The sequence below is a fragment of the Somniosus microcephalus genome, chromosome 9 (genome assembly GCF_052327205.1).
Source record: "Somniosus microcephalus isolate GS21.2 chromosome 9, FLI_Smic_1.0, whole genome shotgun sequence".
NCBI classification, from domain to species: domain Eukaryota; kingdom Metazoa; phylum Chordata; class Chondrichthyes; order Squaliformes; family Somniosidae; genus Somniosus; species Somniosus microcephalus.
Window position 1 is genome coordinate 223,714,241 of NC_140995.1, and position 19,753 is coordinate 223,733,993.

Below are 19,753 nucleotides of genomic sequence, written 5' to 3' on the forward strand. Positions count from 1 at the left end.
TCATGCCATCCTTCAAGGAGAATATCTGGCATTTTCATTGTTCAGTTTGATTTGAAGCCCTGTGCAAGATAATCTTAAAGAAAGAGTGAGTGGCAAAATTGTACCCATTCAATGTTAGCCACATTTGCACAGGGTAAACTCTTTTGAAAAGCTTCACAGATGGAGAAACAGGGCCCTGTGTAGGGGGCCCTATTTTAACCTGCATGTACTGATGTGCATACTCTCACTAGGAACTAAAGAAAAACCAGTTCAGTCGGTTCTTTTTTATATATAGTATACAGGGATGTATCTGCAATACCTTTAAGGTTGCATATAGTGACACCGCTAATGCCGGCCAGAATGGAGATGATTGAGTAATTCCCCCGTCAATCGCACCTGGAGACTGCACTGCTGTAAGTAACTGGGATTGATTGTAAGCACATGATTTATATTATGTAACTATCCTCAACTCACTGCAATTTTTCTGCCGAAATAACTCTGCTTTTATCAGGAGACGTTGCAGCATTTTCGGTCCTGAGTTCTGTTTGCTGCAGTTCATCGAGACTCTTTATAAATAGACTCTGTTTGCTAAGTAAATAGACTCTGTTTGCTGTAGTGCACTGTTTAAATAGACTCTATTTGCTGTAGTGCACTGTTTAAATAGACTGTTTGATGTAGTGCATTGATTAAATAGACTGTTTGATGTAGTGCACTGTTTAAATAGACTCTGTTTGACGTAGTGTACTGTTTAAATAGACTCTGTTTGATGTAGTGCACTGATTAAATAGACTCTGTTTGCTGTAGTGCACTGTTTAAATAGACTTTGATGTAGTGCACTGTTTAAATAGACTCTGTTTGATGTAGTGCACTGTTTAAATAGACTCTGTTTGCTGTAGTGCACTGTTTAAATAGACTCTGTTTGCTGTAGTGCACTGATTAAATAGACTCTGTTTGCTGTAGTGCACTGTTTAAATAGACTCTGCTGTAGTGCACTGTTTAAAGAGACTCTGTTTGCGGTTTACTGAGTAAATCGACATTGCTGTAAAATAGACTGTTTGCTGTAAGTCCTGCCCCCATTCCCCACACCTCCAACTCATTGGCTGACACAGTGGTGACACTACTCACTTCATATCTTTAAACAGAGGCTGCAATTCACGACAAAATACATTTCATCTCAGCTGGATGTTAATTAAGTTAAACAGTCAGAGACGGTCAAGTTAACCCGACTAACACATCTCATCATGGTCTTTTGTTCAGGTGAAGGTGAAGGAAATTGTAGTGTATGTGCCTTTAAGAGCCCCAGGTCTGCTGTAATGCCGGTAATGGCCACTCAGGCTATATAAGCCTGTATATTGTGTATATCCGTTAGAACCCCCCCCAGACTTTGCTTAGTAAACACCTATGAACCAACTCCTGTCTTTAATTAAGTTAAACAGTCAGAGACGGTCAAGTTAACCCGACTAACACATCTCATCATGGTCTTTTGTTCAGGTGAAGGTGAAGGTGAAGGTGGCCGGTAATGGCCACTCAGGCTATATAAGCCTGTATATTGTGCATATCCGTTAGAACCCCCCCCGCCAGACTTTGCTTAGTAAACACCTATGAACCAACTCCTGTCTTTAATTAAGTTAAACAGTCAGAGACGGTCAAGTTAACCCGACTAACACATCTCATCATGGTCTTTTGTTCAGGTGAAGGTGAAGGAAATTGTAGTGTATGTGCCTTTAAGAGCCCCAGGTCTGCTGTAATGCCGGTAATGGCCACTCAGGCTATATAAGCCTGTATATTGTGTATATCCGTTAGAACCCCCCCCAGACTTTGCTTAGTAAACACCTATGAACCAACTCCTGTCTTCAGTGTCTTTATCAACACACGGACACTACAGTGGTGACGAGGATGGGATAATACTGCTCCTATGCAATAAGGGGATGCATCGCACGCCAGTCTGATTGGCAGTGATGGGTTGTAATGAGCCAAAACTTCTTCGGATGTGATTAAGTCTTTGCATTTATGGAAGGCACGTTTACAGTCTTCGTTCCATTTCCAAATCACTCCTGTTAGTAGAAGTTCATTAAGAGGGTGTAGAAGAGTTGATAAGTTCGGTAAAAATTTATGATAGTAACTTATTAATCCCAGGAACGACCTTAATTGTGAAACATTTTCAGGTGCTGGGGCTTTTATGACCGCTTCAATTTTTTCAGGTGACTTATGCAACCCTTCCTTATTAATTATGTGGCCACAATATGATATCTGATCTTGGAAAAATTCACACTTGGGGTGATTTGCTCGTAGGCCCCGTTCTTTCAGCCTAGTGAGCACCTGCTCCAAATTGGCAAGGTGCTCGTTGTCGTTTTCTCCTGTTACAAGGATGTCGTCTAGGTAGCATTGAGTCCCCGGAATCCCTTGCAGGACTTGCTCCATAGCTCTTTGCCAGATAGCTGGAGCTGATGCTACTCCAAAAACCAGTCGATTGTACTGGTACAGGCCTTTGTGTGTGTTTATCGTGAGATACTTTTTAGAGGTCTCCTCAACCTCCATTTGTAAATATGCCTGTGCCAAGTCAATTTTGGTGAAACGTTTCCCTCCGGATAGTGAGGCAAAAATATCTTCTATCCTCGGAAGAGGAAACTGTACTGTGTGAAGGATCAGGTTTACAGTCACCTTGGAGTCTCCACAGATGCGAATTTTTCTCTGTTCTTCAGATTTATCATTATTCAATGCTTTTTTCATGACTGGAATGATGGGTGTTGCCCACTCGCTCCAATCTATTTTGGATAATACACCTGCCTTTTCCAAATTCTCCAGCTCTGCCTCGACTGCTGGACGAATTGCGTATGGCACCGGTCTTGCCTTAAAAAATTTGGGAATTGCTGCTTCTTCCACTTTTATTGAGGCGGTGATGCCTTTCAAGGTTCCTAGTTTCTCTTGAAACACTTCTTTGGCATTGGCCAAGATGTCTTTTAATCGTTCAGGTATGATGTCATCATTGTTTATTTTCTTACTGGTCACCGTCAGTGCCTGAATGGAGTGCCAGTCTAAACGTATCTTTCTGATCCATTCACGTCCCAACAACGGTGGACCACCATCTTGTAGAATGTATAAATACAACTTTTGTATTTCTTTGCCGTTGTATACCACAGGCACCCTTATTTTTCCTTTGGGGTAGACTTTCTGCCCCGTATATGTTTTTAAGATAATGGATGTGTCTTTTAGAGGTATATGCGAAAATAGCCTCTCGTAATCCTGTCGATTTATTACGGTTAGAGCTGATCCTGTATCTAGCTCCATTTTAACAGGGGACCCTGCTATCGTGAGGGTAACCCAAATGGTTTGGTAATCATCTTTGGCAAGTACATTATGTAATTTGAGACAGCTTAGTCTCTTGTTTTCGGAGTCGCTATCGCTCTTCTGGTCTTCGGAGCTACTGTCCGTCATCATTTGTACCTTCCTGTACTTTCCTTTATTGATTTTTTTCTTCTGTCTGTGGATTTATTTTGTCCAGATCGGCATACCCGTGCAATGTGTCCAATCTTTCCGCATTGCCTGCATGCTTTGTCCTTGAACCAGCAGTCCTTCTGGTTATGGGTGGATCTGCCGCAGCGATAACATCTTTCGAAACCCTGTGTCATTTCATGGGTGCCGAAGTCCTGTGTCTTTTGTTGTATCTCTGCAGCTCCTCTTGCTGCTGCTTCGTATGATACAGCCATACTGAAAGCTTTGTCCAATGTTAAATCTTTTTCAGAAAGCAGCCTTTTTTGTGTCCCTTTGCTTAGTAAATACCTATGAACCAACTCCTGTCTTCAGTGTCTTTATCAACACACGGACACTACAGAAATCTAGAGTCCCGCAGTTGTTGTTAGATTGTTTAAGATTACTTGTCCATGGTCTGCTGCAGCCCTTGAGAAAATGGAGGTCAGGGCTGGCGGAACCATGGGTGTCGATCATGTGGGAAGAATCGTCCAATCAGGTGTGGCAGGAATAAATTTCCCTGGTGTATTTGTAATACATTGGACCGCCACTAAGTGCAACTCCTTTCATTTCCCCTTGATGTGCCCCATTCTGGAATAACCTTTAAAAAGAATAAAGAAAGATTTGGGATTTATATAGCGCCTTAAGGAAGTTATAATGAACCTGCATAAAACACTGGTTAAACCACAACTGGAGTATTCTGTCCAATTCTGGGCACCGCACTTTAGGAAGGATGTGAAGGCCTTAGAGAGGATGCAGAAAGGATTTACAAGAATGGTTCTAGGGATGAGGGACTTCAGTTACATGGATAGACTGGAGAAGCTGGGGTTGTTCTCTTTAGAGCAGAGATGGTTGAGAGGAGATTTGATAGAGGTGTTCAAAATCATGAGTGGTCTGGACAGAGTAGATAGAGAGAAACTGTTCCCACTGACAGAAGGGTTGAGAACCAGAGGACATAGATTGAAGGTGATTGGCAGAAGATCCAAAGGCGACATGAGGGAAAACTATTTTACGCAGCAAGTGGTTACAATCTGGAATGCACTGCCTGAAAGGATGGTGGAGGCAGACTCAAGTGTGGCTTTCAAAAGAGAATTAGATAAGTACCTGAAGGAAAAAAATTTGCAGGGCTACGGGGAAAGGGTGGGGGAGTGGGACTAGCTGAGGTGCTCTTGCAGAGAGTTGGCACGGGCTCGACGGGCCAAATGGCCTCCTACTGTGCTGTAATGATTCTATGATTCTATGATTCTTTCGCAACCTTAGGATGTCCCAAAGCACTTTACAGCCAATTAAGTACTTTTTTGAAGTGTAGTCACTGTAGGAAATGCGGCAGTCAATTTGCGCACAGCAAGCTCCCGGTAATGTGATAACAACCAGAAAATCTGGCAAAAAATGGCGGCTGCCACTCTAGATCCCTTCTCTGATGCGGGAATCGGCGGCCGCCATTTTGGTGAGGGACTTAGTGCTGCTGATACCAGCTCTGGCCCTGGAGATGTAAATGAAGAGAGCATGACGTCAGCCGGCGTGCAAAACTGACTTGATGCCACGTCTGCGAACTTCGATCTTAGCGCTGAGTTTAGCACAGGGTCCTCAGCTCGCTCGGAAAAGCGAGCGTTCAGCAGACAGAGAGTGGTGCTGTCAGCACTTATTAAAGGGACACACGCATCTTTCAGGTAAGTTTGCTTTTAAGCTTTTCAACTGGAGTTTTTTATTTTATTGAAGTAGTGGCTTGGTGCAAAACATGTTAAAAGATTTTTAAGTGTGCACGGAGTGCAGGGAGTGTTGCTAGATACTTGCAAGGCCTTGGATGGTAAAGGAAGGCCTCTGAGAAGATAGAAAATGCTGGAAATACTCAACAGATCAGTCAGCATCCATGGAGAGAGAAACAGAGTTAACATTTCAGGTTGAGGTGCTGCCTGACCTGCTGAGTATTTCCAGCATCCACTTGCAGAAGGAAGAGGAAGACACAGAAGAGGAAGGTGCAAAATAGGAGGAAGCAGAAGAGGAGGAAGCAGAAGCAAGGGTGCAAACCAGACAGCACCTATCTGGCCGGGATATCCGGGATGGAATCATCTGCCTCCGGTCCCAGTGACCACATCCCCAATTCCCCCTTCAACATTCGTCCCACACCTTCCCACCCCTCTGTTACTGACCATAACAGCATCCTCTTGGACCCAATGCTGAAATAAAAGCCACCACAAAGCAAACTTTCCAATCCAACTTTAAAAATCTACCCATCCAGTATGACATCAAGAAATCAACTCATCACCTGTATGCATTCTCTTAGTGACTGTTTTGTGTGTGGCTTTGCCTATCCTAGTGATGTCACACAGTGCTACCCCAGTGGCTGCAGCATGGTTGGTGGAAGGCTGCTGACTTTCAGTGGGGGGGACACTGCAAATGGCCTTGTTGGTCAACCTTGAGGAGCTGGTGGCTGGGAGTGTGAAATCGAGTCATGGGGTTTCTTCTTTTCTTCTTCTTCTTCTCTCTTCTCTCCTCTTCTTGTTAACCGACTGGCTGGGCAGGCTGCATTTCTTGGGTGTGTGAAATGAGGAAGGCACAAGGGTGGAGTTGTGGTGAGGGGAGGACGGGAAAGCAAGAGGTGCATGCCAGAAGGAGGATAACGTATGAGGATAGCGGTATCTTGTATCCTTTCAACTCTGCCGCTGGCCAAGGGCTCAGCCATGCCCCTGCCAAGAATGGCCAGCACCGTCTCCTCCAAAGGTGTCAATGAAGCTAGGAATGGGAGGTGTGCCTCGTGTTTGGTACAGATTGTTGGTAGGTGAGTGATTGTGGGTGGAGTCATGCATTGAGAAGTGTGTAGGCTAGTGATGCAGTTGGTTGGAGACAGCTTTTGAAGATGCATTCACTGACCTTGACCACTAGTCTGGATTCATGAAGGATCTTTGGGTACTGGAGTCAGGTCGTGGGGGTGATACTGCTGGCAGTGACGGCCTTGGTGGTCTGGTCCCACATCCTTCTATCTGCAGGGCAGCCTGGCCCCTTTGGGTAGAGGACCTCTCTTGCAGTGTTGACCCCCTGCACAAAGCTGGAGTACTGCGTGCAAGACCCTGGTTGCCCCTTCCCTGGCCGACTGAACCATTTGTGTTAGTGCTGAAGCACTTTTCCCATTTTTTGAGGTGCGGATGGGGATTCAGCTTTAAGCCTCCCATTTGGGAATTCTTTTTAATGTTAATATTTTGTCAGAAGGCAGTTGAGCTATAAAGGCTAAAAACTGCCTATTTTTATATGATTTTAATTTTTTTCATTTCAGAGGGCAGTTCCCCTTTAAGAGACTGAAACTGCTTTCTAAAATGACAGTCTCGCTTCAAGAGAAGGCTGCTCTTGCTGCAATGACGCTACGGCCACACTACATCGGAGCCTCCTGCCTGGACAAATGCCACCAGGACGGCATTGCACAGTGTGTTTAGCGCTGGGCTAATGTTAATTAGTCCCCAGCGTCAATTTACTGGTCCGGCCAGTGCCACGGCAGGTTTTTAGCATTCACAAATTTCTAGGCCTTTATCTTCAAGGCACTGAATTGGGTTTCTCCTGATATTGTCGCTGGAAAAAAAAATAACTTAATTTCCTCCACGCATCAAAGCCCTTCCCCAAACATGTCATCTACATTACAAGAACTATTCTGTACTTGTCACCTCCGCTTAATAGCCTGCTTAAATTTCCTGACATAGGAAGTTACACAAGCCAGTGCCGGTGTCTAAAGCCATCATATTTGATTCAAGGCTCTGCACAGCTTTGCCGTAACTGTTAAAAGCGATTTGTCTTTCTCGTGTCCACTCTCTTGGCTGCTCCTGCCATCCTTGCTGCTACTCTGCTCACACACGGCAACTCGCACATGCGTTCCTGCTGCACCTCACTGTTTGCCTTATTTGTGACAAAAATAGTAAATGTGATTAAATTCATCGACTAACGCTTTACGATTACCCTAACCTGTGTTCAGTGAACTGCATTCTGGCACTCCCTCCCCTCACTCCAGCAACCCACCCCACCCCCCCGCCAATTTACCCCAATCCGATGCGTCAGTTGGTCTCTGTGGAGCTGAGCGATACAGGTTAGGAAGGTGCAGGTCGAGTTATCTGATGGGTTTGCTGAGGTAGCAGAGAGATCTACTGCAGTCAGCCTCAGTGCCGCTCAACAACAACAACTTGCATTTATACAGCACCTTCAACATAAGAAAACGTTCCAAGATGCTTCAAAGGAGCGTAAGCAGACGAAAATTGACACCGAGCCACAGAAGGACAGGTGGCCAAAAGCCTGGTTAAAGAGGTAGGTTTAACGGAGAGAGTCTTAAAGGAGAGAGAGGTGGAGAGGTGACGAAAGAAAGACTTGCATTTATATAGCACCTTTCACGGCCTCAGGAAACATGCCAAGGTGCCTCACAGAGGGGGAGAAGGTGATGCCAAGAAATGGGAGCAGAGTTAGAAGACTGAACACGCTTTGGTGCGCTAAGGTTTTGAAGAGGCTTTGTACACAGCTGTACACAGCTTCCCAAGCCAGGTAATTACCAGCTAGTTGGATTAGAATCACAAGTTATTGACATGAGCCCATAACCTACGTAATCGCTGCACCTCCATTACAAATTCCTCAGTCGTAGGCCCTTTGACCAGAATACTGTGGACAATGCATAGATGTGGGACGTTCAGAGTTCTCCAGAGGCTCTCTGGGGACACCTTGGCTGGATGGTTGCAGGGTTTTTAAACAGTGGAAACTGTATTTTACTCCCCTTCCCAAAAAGCATTGATGATTCCCCCCTGCCACTCCCCAGGTGCATTTTGCCCATGATTGGTCCTCCAATGGCTTGGGAAAATTTGCGGCTGGGGAGTGGCGGAGGGGATGAGTGACAGAGGCGGGGACAGGGGTGGGGGGGAATGAGTGATGGAGGCGGAGGCGGGGACGGGGAGGGGGGGTGAATGAGCGATGGAGGTGGGGAGCGGGGTGGGAATGAGTGACAGAGTCGGGGAATGAGTGACGGAGGCGGGGACCGGGGTGGGGGGGGGTGAATGAGTGACGGGGGGGGGGGGAAATGAGTGACGGAGGCGGGGGGGGGGAATGAGTGACGGAGGGGGGACAGGGGGGGAATGAGTGACGGAGGGTGGGACGGGGGGAATGAGTGATGGAGGGGGGGAATGAGTGACGGAGGGGGGACGGGGGAATGAGTGACGGAGGGGGGGATGGGGGGGAATGAGTGATGGAGGGGGGGAATGAGTGACGGAGGGGGGACGGGGGAATGAGTGACGGAGGGGGGGATGGGGGGGAATGAGTGACGGCGGGAGGATGGGGGGGAATGAGTGACGGAGGGGGGACGGGGGGAGGAATGAGTGACGGCGGGGGAGACGGGGGGGGATGAGTGACGGAGGGAGGACGGGGGGAATGGGAGATGGAGGGGGGGATATGGGGGGGATGAGTGACGGAGGGGGGGACGGGGGGGAATGAGTGATGGAGGGGGGATGGGGGGAATGAGTGACGGAGGGGGGGACGGGGGGGAATGAGTGACGGGGGGGACGGGGGGAATGAGTGACGGAGGGGGGGCGGGGGGAATGAGTGACGGAGGGGGGGCGGGGGGAATGAGTGACGGAGGGGGGACGGGGGGAATGAGTGATGGGGGGGGACGGGGGGAATGGGAGATGGAGGGGGGATATGGGGGGGATGAGTGACGGAGGGGGGGACGGGGGGGTGGATGAGTGACGGAGGGAGGACGGGGGGGAATGAGTGACGGAGGGGGGGACGGGGGGGATGGGGGACAGGGGGGGAATGGGTGACGGAGGGGGGGACAGGGGGGAATGAGTGACGGCGGGGGAGACGGGGGGGTGGATGAGTGACGGAGGGAGGACGGGGGGGAATGAGTGACGGAGGGGGGGACGGGGGGAATGAGTGATGGAGGGGGGGACGGGGGGGATGAGTGACGGGGGGACGGGGGGGTGGATGAGTGACGGAGGGAGGACGGGGGGGAATGAGTGACGGAGGGGGGGACGGGGGGAATGGGTGATGGAGGGGGGGACGGGGGGGATGAGTGACGGGGGGACGGGGGGGAATGAGTGATGGGGGGACGGGGGGAATGAGTGACAGAGGGGGGGGACGGGGGGGAATGAGTGACGGAGGGGGGGATGGGGGGAATGAGTGACGGAGGGGGGGACGGGGGGGATGAGTGACGGAGGGGGGGACAGGGGGGAATGAGTGACGGAGGGGGGGATGGGGGGAATGAGTGACGGAGGGGGGGATGGGGGGAATGAGTGACGGAGGGGGGGACGGGGAATGAGTGACAGAGGGGGGATGGGGGGAATGAGTGACGGAGGGGGGGACGGGGGGAGGAATGAGTGACAGAGGGGGGGATGGGGGGAATGAGTGATGGAGGGGGGGACGGGGAATGAGTGACAGAGGGGGGACGGGGGGGAATGAGTGACGGAGGGGGGGATGGGGGGAATGAGTGACGGAGGGGGGGACGGGGGGAGGAATGAGTGACAGAGGGGGGGATGGGGGGAATGAGTGATGGAGGGGGGGACGGGGAATGAGTGACAGAGGGGGGACGGGGTAATGAGTGACGGCGGGGGAGACGGGGGGGTGGATGAGTGACGGAGGGAGGACGGGGCGGAATGAGTGACGGAGGGGGGGACGGGGGGAATGGGTGATGGAGGGGGGGACGGGGGGATGAGTGACGGGGGGACGGGGGGGAATGAGTGACGGGGGGACGGGGGGGAATGAGTGACGGGGGGGATGGGGGGAATGAGTGACGGAGGGGGGATGGGGGGAATGAGTGACAGAGGGGGGGACGGGGGGGAATGAGTGACGGAGGGGGGACGGGGGGGGATGAGTGACGGAGGGGGGGACAGGGGGGAATGAGTGACGGAGGGTGGAACGGGGGGTAATGAGTGACGGAGGCGGGGAGGGGGGGAATGAGTGACGGAGGCGGGGACGGGGGGAATAAGTGACGGGGGTGTTGGTGTTAGAGGGTGGTGAGAGAGATTTCAATCTCCTTCTTAGAACAGACCATGGACCAGTCTATCTCTTGGTAGCCACATTGGCTGCTTTGCTTAACCCTCAGCCAGGGACTTCGCTTATCCAACACGCGTACCTTTGACGTACCATTCTGCGGTGATTCCATTCCCGTGTTACAGCTTTATTGTAAAGTTGAAAACAAATCATGAAATTGCTCTGCGCTGGTCTGTCAGAAGCTGCCAGGCTGCAGGCCAAGCTGCTCAACCGGGTAAGTGCAGAGATTAAAATACAGCATCGAATGCCAGTTATAGCCACCACACTTTCTTAATGTTCGCAGGCTACATTACTGATTACACAGTACTGTACTTGCAGCTATGTAAGCTTGAAGGCCTTATGCAGTAACGCAGTTTCGGAGTACTTGTATTGAACGCGGCTGAGGCTTTTCCTTGTCGGAGGCTATGGCCACTCTGAGGGTAGTGTGGGACAGAGGTTTTGCTGGGCGATGGGCTGAGGCACTGCATGGTGGGAAGCAGCAGCCAGTTTTACATCTTGACTTCGTAAATGAAAAGCGGATGAGATGTCTAACGGGCGGATGATCCGATAGCGCCATGTTTTACACTATCTCCCAAATCAAAATTCCCCCTCTGAGTGAGCAGATTTAGACATGAGCAAATGGGGAAATCTAAGGTTTTATTTGCCCCTTATTAAGTGACTTGAGATCTGCTTTAAACTGATTATTTTTGTTGCCAATTTTGGGTAATCTATTTTCAAGAAGGAAGTTGGTATCAATATCTCACTTCTTATCATTTATCTCATTACAATTAGATTATGCTTATAGCAGGTCTATTGTCACTGCCTCACTGGATCATACATGTAATCCTAGCCCACTATGTTCTGTCCAAATATTCTGGAGCTCTGAAAATGGGGAAAACCAAGAGTGGAGAAGAGTATAAAAATATCCTTAGAAAAACAAAAGTGCACGCTCGCAAAGACAGGACTTCAACCTCTGGGGCCAGAGATACTCGCAGGATTTGCATCCATTCATTTTAATGGAGGGAAAGACCAGCAGAGCTCGCTGATCGTTGCAGGCCAAATTCCCAGTGTGGGCTCCCATCTTGTGACGCTCCGCCCAGGAGTGCGAGCTGCATCAATTTCTTCATCGCCGTTCCTTCACGGTCTCTGGGTCAAAATCCACGCAACAGCGCTGAGGGAGCACCTTCACCACACGGACTGCAGCGGTTCAAGGAGAAGGCTCTCCACCAACTTCTCAGGGCAACTAGGGATGGGCAATAAATGCCGGCCTTGCCAGCGACGCCCACATTCCTGGAATGACTTTTTCAAAAATTGCATCAACTTAAATGCATTCCTTACCTGTCATTTGAAACCATTTAGTAATGCAGAGAAATCACAGCAAAGCAGTGATGAAATGTGCCTGATGAATAAGCTGCTATTCATCAGGCACCTTGTATATTCTCCTCTAATTCCAATTTGTATTAGTGTTATTCTGTAATTAATTATTATGTCAGGTTACACAGATAAATTATATGCCTTAATGTCTCTAGGGCACAATAATGCAAAACTCTCTCTATAACTTCCCATTTAAAAAGCTATCCCTCTAGGATTAACCCTCCTTTTTATGTGCTTATAAAGCTGAGGGACTGTAATGATACAGAATGGGAGACTTTCCCAAATCAATGTCACACACTTTCAATGTCGGGTGTAGCGCATTAGGCTCCGAGGAAACCTCCACTCTGCCCTGCTCCAACCTCACCCACTGCACTAGTGCTTTCATTTCACACACCACACCTCTACCAATTCCTCGTTGGCAGGGTGGGGAGGAATACGGTGCTGTGTTTAACTCGCTCCAAGTCCCGTTCGCCCATCACCTCTGTGCTTGCTGGCCGACATTGGCTCCCGGTCAGGCAACGCCTCGATTTTAACATTCTCATCCTTGCTATTTTGCAGCTATTCCGAGACCTTGGTGCTTCACAGGAGCGTTATCAAACAATCCCATAATACCCTTACCTAACAAAGCTCCTAGTCTTGAAAGCTCCAATTGTCATCAAGGAGAGATCAGAGGTTATAATTCCAAATAATAAGAATTTGTTGTGAAAGGGCTTTGCTGCCCACAGCTCTCGTCGTCAGTAGTGCTAGGTACATATAATGGTTCAGGTAATTGCTTAGGTTGTCCATCAGATCACTATCTAAGCTCGCTGTTAGTTTTCACACATAATTGGCTATCCCACTCATGTGAGTGCTGCTCCAAGACCGACTTACGCAGTATCTGCTTCCCCCGGGTAAGTTCTTCTTACAGATTGGAGTACTTGAGTACTGGGTGAACTGCTGTTAGTTACTTGATGCGTGACCAACATTATTACAAACCTTTAAGAGTCAGGTCTCTCAGTGGTTCACACATATCATCGCGTTTAAGCGAAAGATTAGCAAGATAAAGGCAGCATTTGCATTTATATAGCACCCTTCACATCTCAAAGCGATTCACAGCCAAATGAATTACTTTGGAAGTGACATCATTGTTGTTTTACGGATAAGCATGACAGCACATTTGTGCAAAGCAAGGTGCCACAAACACCAATGAGATTAATGAGCAGCCGATCTGTGTTAGTTGGACGTGGCACTGGGAGAACTCTCTGCTCTTGTTCAAGGAAGTGTCGTGGGTTCTAGCTTGAAATGCTAAGAGAGGGAAACTTTGGGCTGGATTTTTTCAATGGGGAGCTTTTGGAGGCGAGACTCCCACTTGTCAGGTTTTAGTCCCACCTCCATCGACTTGTGGCCAACCCACGCTATTTTCCCTTGATTGACCAGTGGGCTTAGCAGGTCAATTAAGGGAAAGCCGGTTACAGGTGACGTCAGCGAGTGACGTTTCATCTGTCAAGAGCTTTTGACAGATGAAATGTCATCGTTTGACAGCTCTGTGAAGCTGTCAAACACTGACAATCTGTCCTCTAAGTTGTGTCCTTCCACTCAGGCTCAGTTGGAGATCTCTCCTGAGCAGAAAGCAGACGCTGCAGCTTTTGACAGTTAAGCGGCCATTCTGCTTTCTGTGCCCGTGAGCTGAGGGACTCCCGAGACCTGAAGGGAGGAAGCCTGCAGGAAGAAGTAAAGGTAAGTAAAACTTATTAAAACACTTTACACACACCTCACACACTTACCTCTCCACACTTGCACTCCTCACTCACCTGAACACTGGACATCTCAACCCCTCCGACCCCCGCAGCCCGCCTCGCTGACCCTGGCGAGGTTCGGAGCCGTTGGGAAGCTCACACTTCAGGGCTGAAAATAGGGATTCTCAAAACAACTGCCTGTTAACTACCTGGTTTATCATCTCATCCAAATACGGCTCCCTTGACAATGAAGCACTCCCTCAATACTACTCTGGAGTGTCAGCCTAGATTTTGGGCTCAAGTCTCTGGAATGTGTCTTGAACCCACAACCTACTGACTCACAACAACAACTTGCATTTATATAACGCTGTAAGAGCCATAAAAGCTTAAGAAAATACTTTAAAATAGTGGTTAAATGGCATAATACAGTTAATTTACCTGACCGACTTATTGTATTAAGAAACCCCCTATTTTCTTGCTCCAGTAGTATAGTCCGAGACACCCCCTTCATTCTTGCCATAATGGAACAGTCCCTAAGCCACACATGGGTGCAGCCATTTTACAGTTTAAACTGCACGTGGTTGAAGGAGGCAGAAGCTGTGAGGTTTGGAGCAGTACAGTTTTTGACCGTGTTCGTTTATACGTGTTTGCTTTGTAATTCCGTTTGTTAAGTGTTATAGTAAACAGTTTAAAAGACAAAGCTACGGTTGGGAACGTTTTATTTCGACACGCGTCTACTCGTTGTTAAAAACCCCACAGCTCAGTGGCTGCCTGTTTGGAAACTAAGAAGCGCCACTACAAACGCCTTTAACATAGTAAAATGTCCCATGGTACTTCAGAGGAGCGTTATCAGACACAATTTGTGTCTAAGGACAGAGCAGGTGGAGTCAAGGAACCAGGGGCACATGGATAGCAAGCTGGCTACAAAACAGAAAACAGAGTAAGGGTTAAGGGTAGCTTCTCAGGCTTGCAAAAGGGGGGAATTGGTGTTCCACAGGGATTGGTGCTGGGACCACTGGTGTTCACAATTTACATTAATGATTTGGACTTGGGAATCGGAAGTACAATTTCAAAATTTGCGGGTAACACCAAATTAGGAGCTGCAGATAATACAGAGGAAGAATGTGACAAAATATAGGAAGACATTAATAAACTTGCAGAATGGGCGTGTAATTGGCAAATGAATATCAATATAGGTAAGTGTGAGGTGGTGCATTTTGGTAGAAGAATAAGGAGGCTACCTACTGCTTGGATAATAAGAGTCTGAATGGGGTAGAGGAGCAAAGGGATCTTGGGGCACAGACACACAAATCACTAAAAGTAGCGACGCAGGTTAATAAGGCCATAAGAATGCAAACCAAACGCTAGGGTTCATTTCTAGAGGGATAGAAATGAAATGCAGAGAAGTTACGTTAAACTTGTATAAAACCTTGGTTAGACCACACATGGAGTACTGCGCACAGTTCTGGTTTCCATATTACAAAAGGATATAGAAGCATTGCAGAAGGTGCAAAAATGATTCACAAGAGTGATGCCATAACTGAGAGGCTGTACTTATCAGGAAAGATTGAGCAGGTTGGTGCTCTTTTCTCTAGAAATGAGAAGGGTGAGCTCTTTAAACAGCTGCCGCAGCTGTTCCTGTCAGTTGTGTGCTCACTCCCACATTCAGTCCACTGTGCAAAGAGAAAAAATGCACTATTGGTGAATTTTAGGCGAGAAAGTCAATGAGATCTGGCACCATTCCCAGTCAAGTTGTACCCAACAAGAATTTATGCTTTAGCTCTTTCTGATTCAAGAAGTCAGGTTTTATTTCCAAACTTATTTCCAATTTATTTAACAGCAGCCTTTGCTGTCTCAAGCACTGGCTCCAATTATCAGTTTGGCTCAGTTGGTCACACTCTGACTGTGTTAGCAGGTTGTAGGTTCAAGTCCCACTCCAGGAACTTCAGCACATAATCTAGGCTGACTCTTCAGTACAGTAATGAGGTGATCCTGCATTGGCGGAGGTGGCGTCTATCAGATGAGACGTTAAACCCAGATCTCGTCTGCCTGTTGAGGTTAATTAAAAAATCCACGGCACTATTTGACGAAGAGCGGGGAAATTTTTACAGTGCCTTGATGAACATTTACCCCTTAATGAGCGCCACCAAATCAGATTAGCTGATCATTTAGCTCAGTAGCACCTTGCTCTGAGCAAATTGGCTGATGTTTTTGCCTCCAAGAAAAATCAAAAGTGAATGTGAAGTGCTTTGAACGTGAAAGGTGCTATATAAATGCAAGTTCTTTTTTGTTACAATGATTTCTGTCATATACATAAAGGTACAGGTCATTTTTCTGCCTGTACACTGGATGGTGCTGTTTTAGCACTCTATTTCAAAGTTAGCTGTAAACTGTTTCAACTTAACAATGCAATTTATTGCAAGGACAATTGAAATAAGCAACAGAGAAGTGTGTGAGGAACAGAGAGAAAGAAGGTGTATGAGAGAGAGAGAGAGAGAGAGAGAGGCAGAGAGAATGGCAGGATTCTGGGATACAGTGCATGGGTAATCTGAGACATGACATGGTAAGTGTAGCATGCTTTGGAGGGAGAAGATGACTTTGAACTTATGGTTCCCAAAGCTCTCCGCCACTGGGGTTTTCCTCACGTCATGTCTGTGTCTGTTATAGACTAAATGATAAAGAATGATTGCTGTGATTAGTCAACAACTCCATTGTAAGAATATAAGAAATAGGAGCAGGAGTCGGCCATACGGCCCCTCGAGCCTGCTCCGTCATTCAATAAGATCATGGCTGGTCTTCGACCTCAACTCCACTTTCCTGCACTATCCCCATATCCCTTGACTACAATTAGTGTCCAAAAATAATCATCATCATTGTATGTATCATGCGACTACCAGGAAAGTAAAAGGTGGTTGAGATGGGCTTTGGTCTTTTTTCGTCTAGCAATTCCTATGTTCCTATGAGCGAAGTCTACGTGTATAAAGCTCTTGTTTCCTTCTGCCAAGTTCTCTTTGTCTCCTCCCTCCCCCTGCAGCATCCGTAAGTATGAATAGACCTGGAGTCACCACCCAATTCCAGCACAGCACCTGATTTTCTTTTTTGTTGTTGTCCCAGATCTCCTTGGAAACCATCGCCAGGACTGATAGCAGACTTTTCTGGGACAGCAGAGGGCAATGCCGGTGCTGACACCTATTCTTGTTAAGAAAAAGAAATCGGATCCAGTGAAGCAAACGAGAGACTTTAGCACATATTCCAACACAGAACCAACATTAGGAAGCCTTTCCGATCTTGACAGTACACAGCTAGTTCTGTGCACTCGAACAGACAGCTGGACTGACGGTGGCAGGTAATTATACACTGGCAGATTGCCAGGCAGATAGATCTTCACAGAACGCATTTAATTTCCTATCTGCTATAAAAATGTAAGTGTAATAATAAAAATTATTCATCCGTTTTGCACATAAATCAATGAGAGGTTGCGGCTTTCTGAAGAACTGTGACCCTCCCCTTCCCACAGACAATAAAGGGACTTAATTAATTTTGAACATTGATAAGCAGACAGCAGTCTGTAAGCAAATAACGAGACGCTTTAGTACACCGCCTCTGCTTAGCTGTTGGGGGATTCAAGCCTTTGAATAGGCGAACAAGTCAACGTGATTTAGAGGGGAGAAAACAACACTAAAACACTGCATGAATTGCCTCTCTTTCTTGATGTATGGAACACAGCAACTTAATTAATTAATAGCAACGGAAGTAATTAGATTCTGGATGTCACACGGTGTATTTGTCGCAGGTTAATTTGTTACATTATGGTCTCTAGCTGTTTTGAAGTCTCAGTGGGCGGCACTCTCACCTCTGAGTCAGAAAGTTGTGGGTTCAAACCCCACTCCAGAGACTTGAGCACAAAAATCCAGCCCTATCACCCTGCTGAGGGGGTGCTGCACTGTCGGAGGTGCCGTCTTTCAGATGAGATGTTAAACCGAGGCCCCGTCTGCCCTCTCAGGTGAAAGTAAAAGATCCCATGGCACTATTTCTAGAAGAGCAGGGGAGTTCTCCCCAGTGTCCTGGTCAATATGTATCCCTCAATCAACGAGTGTCGGATCTCAGGGCCCTGTAGGGTCCTTGAGAAGAAGGCCACCGGTCTCCCCTCCTGGTTAAGGGTGGCGGCTAGGGCGAAGTCGGATGCATCGCTCTCGACTTGGAAGGGGATGGACTCATCCACTGCGTGCATAGTGGCCTTGGCAATGTCTCCCTTAATGAGGGAGAAGGCTGCGCACGCTTCCTCCGTAAGGGGGAAGGATGTGGACTTCATGAGGGGTCTGGCTTTGTCCGCATAATTGGGCACCCATTGGGCATAGTAGGCGAAGAGCCCCAGGGTTCTCTTAAGTGCCTTAGGGCAGTGGGGGAGGGGTAGCTCCATGAGGGGGCGCATTCTTTCGGGGTCGGGGCCGATGAGTCCGTTCTCTACTACACAGCCAAGGATGGCAAGGCGCGAGGTGTTAAACACACATTTCTCCTTATTGTAGGTGAGGTTCAGCCGTTGGGCTGTACGGAGGAATTTCTCCAGATTCACGTCATGGTCCTGCCGGTCGCGGCCGCAGATGGTGACGTTATCTAGGTAGGGGAATGTGGCCTGCAGTCCGTTCTGGTCAACCATCCGGTCCATCTCCCTTTGGAAGACCGAGACCCCGTTGGTGACACCGAAGGGGACCCTAAGGAAGTGGTATAGGCGCCCATTCGCCTCGAAGGCGGTGTACTGGCGGTCCTCGGGGTGGATAGGGAGTTGGTGGTAGGCCGACTTAAGGTCGATGGTCGAGAATATGCGGTATTGTGCAATCTGATTGACCATGTCAGATATGCGGGGAAGGGGGTATGCGTCCAGCTGGGTGTATCTGTTTATGGTCTGGCTGTAGTCGATGACCAGGCGATTTTTATCGCCGGTCTTAACGACCACGACCTGGGCACGCCAGGGGCTGTTGCTCCCCTCGATGATGCCCTCCTTCAGGAGACGCTGCACCTCAGAGCAAATGAAAGCTCTGTCCCCAGCGCTGTACCGCCTGCTCTTGGTAGCGACGGGTTTGCAGTCGGGGGTGAGGTTAGCGAACAGGGAAGGTGGCGGCACCTTGAGGGTGGATAGGCTGCAGGTGTTACGCGGTGGGCGGTTTAACCTTCGCTGGTTGTCGACTGTGAGTGGGGGGAGGGGTCCACCGTATGCTAGGGTTACACTTTGGAGGTGGGATTGGAAGTCCAGCCCTAGTAGGACGGCAGCGCAGAGCTGGGGGAGGACGAGGAGTTTAAAGTTTTTATACTCTGTACCCTTAACCGACAAGGTCACAGCACAGTAGCCGCTAATGTCCGTGGCGTGGGACCTCGATGCCATCGAGATTCGGTTGCGCGTTGGCAGGACAGGGAGGGAGTAGTGGCTCACCGTGTCTGGGTGGATGAAGCTCTCCGTGCTTCCGCTGTCGAACAGGCAGGTCGTGGCGTGGCCGTTTACTTTGATGTCCATCATCGACTTGGACAGGTGGTGTGGGCGGGCTTGATCCAGAGTGACGGAGGCTAGCGTGTAGGTAAGCGAGTCGTTGTCGTCTGCGGGCGAGGCGGTCGTCGGGTCCGGGGGCCCGGTGGCAGTCGGGCGTGGTGGGTAAAATGGCGTCTCCCACGAGGTAGGACAAAATGGCGGAGAAGATGGCTGCCCCCATAACTCACATGAGGCACTATTGGGGTCGGTTGCCTTGATCAAAGATGGCCGCCCCCATGACTCACGTGTGGGGATACTGGCCTCAGTTGCCGTGAAAGAAGATGGCCGCCCCCACAGTTCGCATGAGGCACTGCTGGCCTCTGAAGATCCGCTCCTGCAGGCCTTAGAGAAATGGCCTTTCTTCCTGCAGGTTGTGCAGGTAGAGTTCCTGGCTGGGCAGCGCGACCTCGGGTGCTTCTCCTGGCCGCAAAAGAAGCAGCCGGCGGCCCGATCGCGGGTGCCCGATGTCGGAGCCGGTACCGGGGGTGGCGGGCCCGGTCGGGTCCGGGACGCCGACGCTGAGGTAGGTCCCGGGGGCGGCGCTGCGAAGGGTATTGCGGTAGGGGTCGGGCCCGAGTCCCAGGGTCATGAGCAGTACCTGGAAAACGCCTCCTGGTCCTGATGGGCCACCTCCAGGGAGAGAGCGAGGGCTTCAGCTTTGTCCAGGTCGAGGTCTTTAGCTTCAAGCAGTCTTTGCCGTGAGTAGTCGGAC

General features: G+C 48.9%; 1 long non-coding RNA gene across 1 annotated transcript; it reads left to right on the forward strand.

The window, feature by feature from the left end:
- Positions 1–7,002: 7,002 nt before the first annotated feature.
- Positions 7,003–16,985, forward strand: LOC147113082 (uncharacterized). The gene is made up of 2 exons (XR_015079460.1): positions 7,003–7,731; positions 16,635–16,985. It is a non-coding gene; the product is annotated as an uncharacterized LOC147113082 (long non-coding RNA).
- The last annotated feature ends 2,768 nt before the right edge of the window (positions 16,986–19,753 follow it).